Genomic DNA, 8,369 nt, shown 5'->3' with positions numbered 1-8,369 from the left:
CAAAAAGGCCGTATGCATTATTCCTTAATATATTCAGGAAAAACCCTTACTCCATTTTTGGCCAATAAAACAGGCAGGCAATGTAAATTAATACTACAAAGAGGTATCACTTCGCACCAGTCAGAATGGCCAAGTTCACAAAGTGTAAAACCTGAAATGCAGGGCAGGGCGTGGAGAAAAGGGAACCCTGACAAGCTGATGGTGGGAATGTAAATTGCTAACAGCCACTGTGGAGAAGTGGGTAGTGATTCCTTAAAAATCTAAAAAACAGAGCTTCAGAGCATATGGCGCTTCCACTCCTGGGCCTGTATCTTGGAAAAAACGTAAATTGACAGGACCCAGGCACTCCAAAATTTATGCAGCCCTGTTTACAATAGCCTCTACCTGGAAGCTATGTAAACGTCCTCGGAAGGAAGACTGGATAAAGAAATTATGGTAGATATCTACAATGGAATATTACTCAGCCATGAAATGAATGAAATAAGGCCATTTGCAGTCACTCGGAAGGACCTAGATACATTCATACTAAGTGTCATAAATCACACAATGATAAATATCATATGATATTACTTATCAGTGGAATCTAACAATTGATACAAAGGTACTATCTTACAACACAGAAACAGAGCCCCAGACTTAGAACACAAACTTATGGTTACCAAACTGGAAAGGTGTGTTGGAGGCATAAATCATGAGGTTGGAGTTGGTATATACATATTTACAGAGAGAAAACTTGTCATCAACATGGACCTGCTGTAGAGCACTTGGAACTCTTCTCAACACCCTTTAGTAACATCAATGGGAAAATAATTCCAAAAAGAATATATAGTCCTCTCTGTATAAATGAATCATGTTGGTGTGTATCAAAAAATGAACACAACATGGTAAATCAACTATACTCCATTATAAATTTAAAATTAAATTATAGAAAAGAAAAATGATCATTAAATTCATTTAGTCGCGGTGAACGTGCTAGTGTCACATCCCTGGACACAGACCCAATTTGGTCCCAAGGCTGGACTGTTGTGGGTCTGAGGACCTCACGAGGATATGTCAGCTAATTCGACCCCTTGAACATGTAGTACCTGGTCCCCTCTGCATGGGGTCACAATCTCCAGATCTAAGTGTGCCCTCATACTACTCAACCAACCCTCTGACACCCAAAGGATGGTGGACTCTCTGGGCTGGATGACATTTGGAAAGTCACCTGGTCTCAACATATCCTGGTGTTTGGGTTCCGACCTCCCGACTCCTTCGTTAGGGTCATCCCACTCTACAAGACAGCACCCTCAAGAAGTGATTTTGCAGGGGTTTATACTTGTTCAGGGGATGAAGGGTAAGGGGGAAGAAGGAATGGGACAGAAGCCCTTACATGTTTGGTCAGGCACATTCCACTCTAATTTAAAACCCAGGAACAGGACTTTCCCTACATCTAAGGTTGTGTCAGTAACCAGAGAGGGACAGTAGAAATCCTGCCGCCTTCTGTTTCCCATAACAACAATTCTAAAACTGGACCTTATAGGCACTTCATATTCACAATGCCTGGGGAGCTGTAAATGACAACAGCCCTCAAAAAAAGTCTTGGTGTAGGTAATTGAAATAGACTTCAAACAATGCAACCTTTCTGGGCTTCCCTGGTGTCACAGTGGTTGAGAGTCCGCCTGCCGATTCAGGGGATACGGGTTTGTGCCCCAGTCCCAGAAAATCCCACATGCCGCGGAGCGGCTGGGCCTGTGAGTCATGGTCACTGAGCCTGCGCGTCCGGAGCCTGTGCTCCGCAACGGGAGAGGCCACAACAGTGAGAGCCCCGCGTACCGCAAAAAAAAAAAACAACAACAAGGCAACCTTTCAATAACCCTTTTTCAAGGGGTAAATTTTACTCACACTGTTCAAAGAAAAAAAAAGCACATATGAAGATGCTCACCATTGCTTTATGTTAGACAAATGCAAATCAGATGTACAAAGAAGTATCACCTGGAAACACTCAGAATAGCCATCCTCACAATGTCTAGAAACAAGAAATGTTTCAGAGTGTGTGGAAAAAAGAGAAGCCTACTACTTATTATTATTTTTTTAAATCTGCGTTGGGTCTTCGTTGCTGCACGCAGCTTTTCTATAGTTGCAGCAAGCAGGGGCTATTCATCGTTGTGGTACGCAGCCTTCTCTTTGCGGTGGCTTCTCTTGTTGTGGAGCACAGGCACTAGGCACACAGACTTCAGTAGTTGTGGCACATGAGCTCAGTAGTTGTGGCTCGTGGGCTCTAGAGCGCAGACTCAGTAGTTGTGGCACACAGGCTTAGTTGCTCTGCGGCGTGTGGGATCTTCCTGGGCCAGGGCTCGAACCTGTGTCCCCTGCACTGGCAGGCAGATTCTTAACCACTGTGCCACCAATACTATGCTATTGGTGGCAATGCCAATTGGTAACAGCCACTATGGAGCACAGAATGGAGGTTACCTGAGTAAGGGGAGGCAGGAGGGATAAACTGGAAATTGGGATTGACATATACACACCACTATATATAAAAGAGATAACAAATAAGGGCCTACTGTATAGCACAGGGAACTCTACTCAATACTCTGTAATGAATGACCTGTATGGGAAAGGAATCCAAAAAGGATTGGATATATATATAACTGCTTCACTCTGCTGTGCAGCAGAAAGTAACACAGCATTGTACATCAACTATACTCCAAAAAAATTGAAACTGAAACGAAATGAAATAAAATAAAATAAAATAGAGCTACCAGATGATCCAGCAAGTTCACTCCTGTGCGCATATCTGGAGGAAAGCATAAATCGAAAAGACACATCTTCCCCAATGTTCACTGCAACACTCTTTACAATAGCGAAGATATGGAAGCAACCAAAATGTCCATCAACATATGAATATAGGTAAGGAATATGTGATACATATATATAATAGAATATGACTCAGCCATAAAATAGGAGAAAATAATGCCAATTGCAGTAACATGGATGGACCTAGAGATGACTGTACTAAGTGAAGTAAGTCAGACACAGTAAGACAAATATTGTATGATATCACTTCTAGGTGGAACCTAAAAATTGATACAAATGAACTAACTTACAAAACAGAGGCAGATTCACAGACTTGGAAAACAAACATATGGTTACCAAAGGGGAAAGGCTGGGGGTAGGGATAAATCAGGAACTTGAGGTAAACACACGAATACTACTATATATAACATAGATAAGCAACAAGGACCTACTGTATAGCACAGGGAACTCTACTCAGTATTCTGGGAATACCTTTATCAGAAAAGAATCTGAAAAAGAATGAATATATGCATATGTGTAACTGAATCACTTCCTGTGCAGCTGAAATGAACGCAACATTGTAAATCAACTATACTCCCATAAAATTTAAATTACAAAATAAGGAAAATCACCTATATTTCAAAAGAAAAAAAGAATTCCCATATATTTTTATGGCTTGATAGATTATTTTTTTAGTGCTCAATATTATCCCATTCCCAGAATATATTAATACTATATCATTTCATTCACCTATTGGAGGACACCTTAGTTTCATTCACATTTTGGCAATATTGAATTAGGTGCTATAAATATCCATATGCAGGTTTTCGTCTGGAAGTACGTTTTAAACTACTTTCAGTAAATATCCATGAGAACACTTGCCAGATTGTACAGTAAGGGAATGTTCACTATTATAGCAAGTGTCAATCAGACTACCAAAGTAGCTGTACTATTTTTCATTTCCACCAATAACAAATGACATTTCCTATTGTTCCACATCCCCTACAGAATTTGTTCTTGTCATTGTTCACATTTTAGCCATTCTAAGTGTTACATAGTGGTATGTAATTGTATTTTTAATTTGCTTTTTCATGACAGCATGTAATCTGGATTATTCTTCTGTATACTTATATGCATAGTGTCTATTTTCTTTGGTGAGGTGTCCATAAAGTATATTGGTCCACATTTTATTTAGGCTGCTTTCATTTTTTTCTACCCAATCTGTATGTGTTCTATTTATTTTCGTGCCTTATTGCATTAGCAAGCACTTGGAGTAAAATATGGAAAAGGAGTCATGAAAGGGGACATCCTTGCTTTTACCTGAACTTAGGGGAAAAGCTTCATGTTGTTGACCATTAATCATGATGTAAGTTAAAAGTTTCCTGTAGATCTTTGTTATCAACTTGAGAAAGCTCCAGTCTATTTCTTTTTTTTTTTTTTTTTTGCTGTACGCGGGCCTCTCACTGTTGTGGCCTCTCCCATTGCAGAGCACAGGCTCCGGACGCGCAGGCTCAGCGGCCATGGCTCACGGGCCCAGCCGCTCCGCGGCATGTGGGATCTTCCCGGACCGGGGCACGAACCCGTGTCCCCTGCATCGGCAGGCGGACTCTCAACCACTGCGCCACCAGGGAAGCCCTCCAGTCTATTTCTTTAACTGAGAGTTTTTATGAAGAATGAGTGTTAGAATTTTTCAGAGGTCTTCTGAATCTATTGATATGCTAATGATTGTCTTTAGGATGTTGATATGATGGATATAATTATTTGATTTTAGAATGTTGAACCAGCCTTGCATACCTGGGATTATTCCCTCTCATTCATGATATAAAATTCTCTCAAAATATTGTTGGGTTCGATTTGTTAATATTTTGTTGAGGATTTTCACATTGACGTCCCTGAGAGATACTGGTCAGTTTTCTTTACTATTCATATGTTCCTCTAAGTTTGGATGTTGTGAATTTAGTGTCAGACATTCATTTGGGGAGATTCTCAGTCATTTTAAAAAAATATTTTCTGTTCTTTGTTATCTTTATTCTACTCCTGCTATACCCATTATGTATAGGTCACAGCATTTTCACTGTTCCACAATTATTGATTACTCTGTTCTGTTGATTTCTTTCCTGCCCATTTTCTCTTTTCTTTTGAGATTTAAAGGTTTCTCTTGATATGTCTTCAAGCTCACAGATATTTCTCCTCAGCCACCTCTTTGACTGCTAAAACAAAACACGAGAGACTTGGTATTTTATAAGCAACAGAATATTTTTGTTTCCTCATAATTGCTGAGGCTGAAAAATTCAAGAACAAGTTACCAGGGGCTTCCCTGGTAGTGCAGTGGTTAAGAATCTGCCTACCAATAAAAGGGACATGGGTTCGAGCACTGGTCTGGGAAGATCCCACATGCCATGGAACAACCAAGCCCACGTACCAGAAATACTGTGCCTGTGCTCTAGAGCCCACAGGCCACAACTACTGAGCCCGTGTGCCACAACTACTGAAACCCACACGCCTAGAGCCCGTGCTCCGCAACAAGAGAAGCCACCCAATGAGAAGACTGCACACTGCAACAAAGACCCAATGCAGCCAAAAAATTAATTAATTAATTAATTAATTATTTTTAAAAAGAACAAGTTGCCAGCTGACTTAGTGTCTGGTGAGGGACCAATTTCTGGTTCATAATGTGGGTCTTCTCGCTCGGCAATGAAATCATGTAATGGGCATAAGATCTGTGTGCTACATTTATTAGGTCACTAACCCCATGTTTGAGGTCTCTGCCCTCATGACCTAATCACCTCCCAAAAGCCCCACCTCCTAATACCATCAACATGGGAGCTGGGTTTCAAAATTTTAAAATTAGAGGTACAGGGCTTCCCTGGTGGCGGAGTGGTTGAGAGTCCGCCTGCCGATGCAGGGGACACGAGTTCGTGCCCCAGTCCGGGAGGATCCCACATGCCGTGGAGCGGCTGGGCCCATGACCCATGGCCACTGAGCCTGCGCGTCTGGAGCCTGTGCTCCACAATGGGAGAGGCCACAACAGTGAGAAGCCTGCGTACCGCAAAAAAATAAAATAAAATAAAATAAAAATAAAATTAGAGGTACAAAATGCTTACACTGTAACAAGGACCACAGAGTTAACTGATTTTTCCTTTCATGTTAAAGGTTTTCACATTTATATTTATTATATAATCCCAAAACCCCTGTTGTTTTTTTTAAGATTCTTTTCCTGTATACGCCAGTACAGACCATTGAGTAGAGTTTCCTGTGCTATGAAGCAGGTCCTTATCAATACTTATCTATTTTATATATAGTAGTGTGTATATGTCAGTCCAAATCTCTCAATTTATCCCTTCCCCACTTATCCCCTGGTAACCATAAGTTTGTTTTCTATATCCATGACTCTATTTCTGTTGTGTAAATAAGTTCATTTGTACCTTTGTTTTCTTTTTTAGATTCCTCATATAAGTAATATCATATGATATCTGTCTTTCTGTGTCTGACTTGCTTCACTCAGTATAACAATCTCTAGGTCCATCCATGTTGCTACAAAACCCTTAATTGTTAAGGATAACTCTCAATTTTTTCCAGTATCATCATCAATTCTTTCTGGCAGACATGTGATAACACTTATTAAACAGGGATATTGAGACCAAGGCTCCTGACCTGCCAACAAACAAAACATCATTCATATAGTGAAAACTCTGCACATCAAAGGATGAAAGCACTTGGTCTAAATCCCTTTGCACCCACTGCTGACAGAGGGCAGAGGAGTTTGACTCACTAATCTTCCTTACATGCACTTCATCCTAATGGGGTATTCCATCTAAAACTTATAAGAAGCGGGAATGCATCATGGAACACACCAATCTTTACTACAGATTCTGAAGCAGCAAAAAAACAAAAACATGATGAATCCATCCAAAGATTCTGTCCACATTGTTACAATAGTTTCCCTCGCACTGTGAACCCTTTTCAAACACTATCACTTGAACCTAGTTTTATTTTTTTCAACAAAAATAATGTTAATCTGCAGTCACACACTCCAGTAATATTACACTATCCCTTGTGCAAGTATGTAGGGATTTGAGTAGCTATGGGAGGCTATCATGAGAGGTTGCCTAGAGTAATTAGGACATTTCATTTAATGTTGACTCTTCTCCCTAAGATGTCTGCTGTCCTCTTCTTTTTGTAGCTACTAGCATCGAGAAAGTGACCAAGATAAGGCCCTTCTCTTTTCCTGCCCATGAATGCACCCATGATGAACCCCACAGACCTTGGTGCTTCCAGAACCCCCTAAACCTACTGACCCTCCATGCATGGCATGACATAGATAAGGATGGTGACGTGTAGACTTGTATAGAGCATGCTATAAAATTTTTGAGTCTTCCCTTCCTCATAATTCCAAAGAATAGATTTCTTTGGATTTTGGGTTAATGCTGATGGAGTTGGTACATAAGTTGAGGGAGGTATCAGGATACACCAAAAGAGAGGGTAACTGCACAGAAAATACAAGCAGGTACATTTCTGTGTAGTTTCAAGCAGCTTATTTGCTATATCAACCATGGTGACATGTTGACCCTTCCTCTTTCTACTAGTAGTACAACAAACATAAAGGATATTTAGTCTGCTTGTTTTATCCCCACCTCTCTCAACTGATCTGCATTCACATATAGGACAATGAAGGGCACTTTCTACCATCTTAGCCAATACTTGAGAACTAGAAAATGTGCAGATTTTCCCGGGGATTATTTTCATATTCCCCTATCAGGCCTATGAAGGAATCTTACCTATTGTGTTTAATGAAGTCATATCTCTGATGGCATCCCATAATCAACAAAACTGGAAAGAAATTTGAAGGGTCTTAGACTTTACTGTATTTGAAATTCCAATATTTTAGCCTGACACGTTTTTGGATTTTAGAAAAAAATATTTTAAATGAGACAAAAAATAATTTTTTTGACACAAAAGGACAGCAATAGTTTTATATTTTTGTCTGTTCCACTTGCACACAAAAGTCTCATGGGGTTATGTAAAGTAGTCCTGTTGGGTGCTGTGCATGGTGCAAGTATGGATTAAAGCTTAGGAATCTAAGCTTCAGTCACCTGAAACTTTTAAATTAGGATGGAAGCAATCCTGTTCAACATTTGAACAGAGCAAGACACTGTCTTTATTTTACTTGTCAGGTAATTAATCTGTCTTTTGCCCCAAGGAGAGAAACAACTGGCAACTTCCATCAATGTGTTGTACAGAAATCTTTGAACACAGAGTGCAAGCAGAGGCTGATACCAGATGTGAAAAAAAATAAATGAGAGACCCTTGTGGCATTTTCTCCTAACGTATTGCAATTTCCCATTTAAAATGAGGGAATAATCAATCTTCTGAGGATAAAGGCCCAAGGAAGGTTTTTGCTTCTCTGGAATAATGGGATTGCTAAAGATTTCAGGGGGCAAGAAGAATTAGTGAGAATGACCATGAGAAATCAGAAAAGTCAGATCCATGGATGATGTTTACCTCTGTGAATCAATGAGAAGTAGGAGCAAATGAAAAGAAAGCTGAATACAACATTTTCGGAATAAATGTAACCTTTCAGCTGTCATAGA

This window comes from Mesoplodon bidens (assembly GCF_964165515.1).
Source record: "Mesoplodon bidens genome assembly, chromosome: 8".
Lineage (NCBI taxonomy): Eukaryota > Metazoa > Chordata > Mammalia > Artiodactyla > Ziphiidae > Mesoplodon > Mesoplodon bidens.
This window is presented reverse-complemented; position numbering follows the sequence as displayed.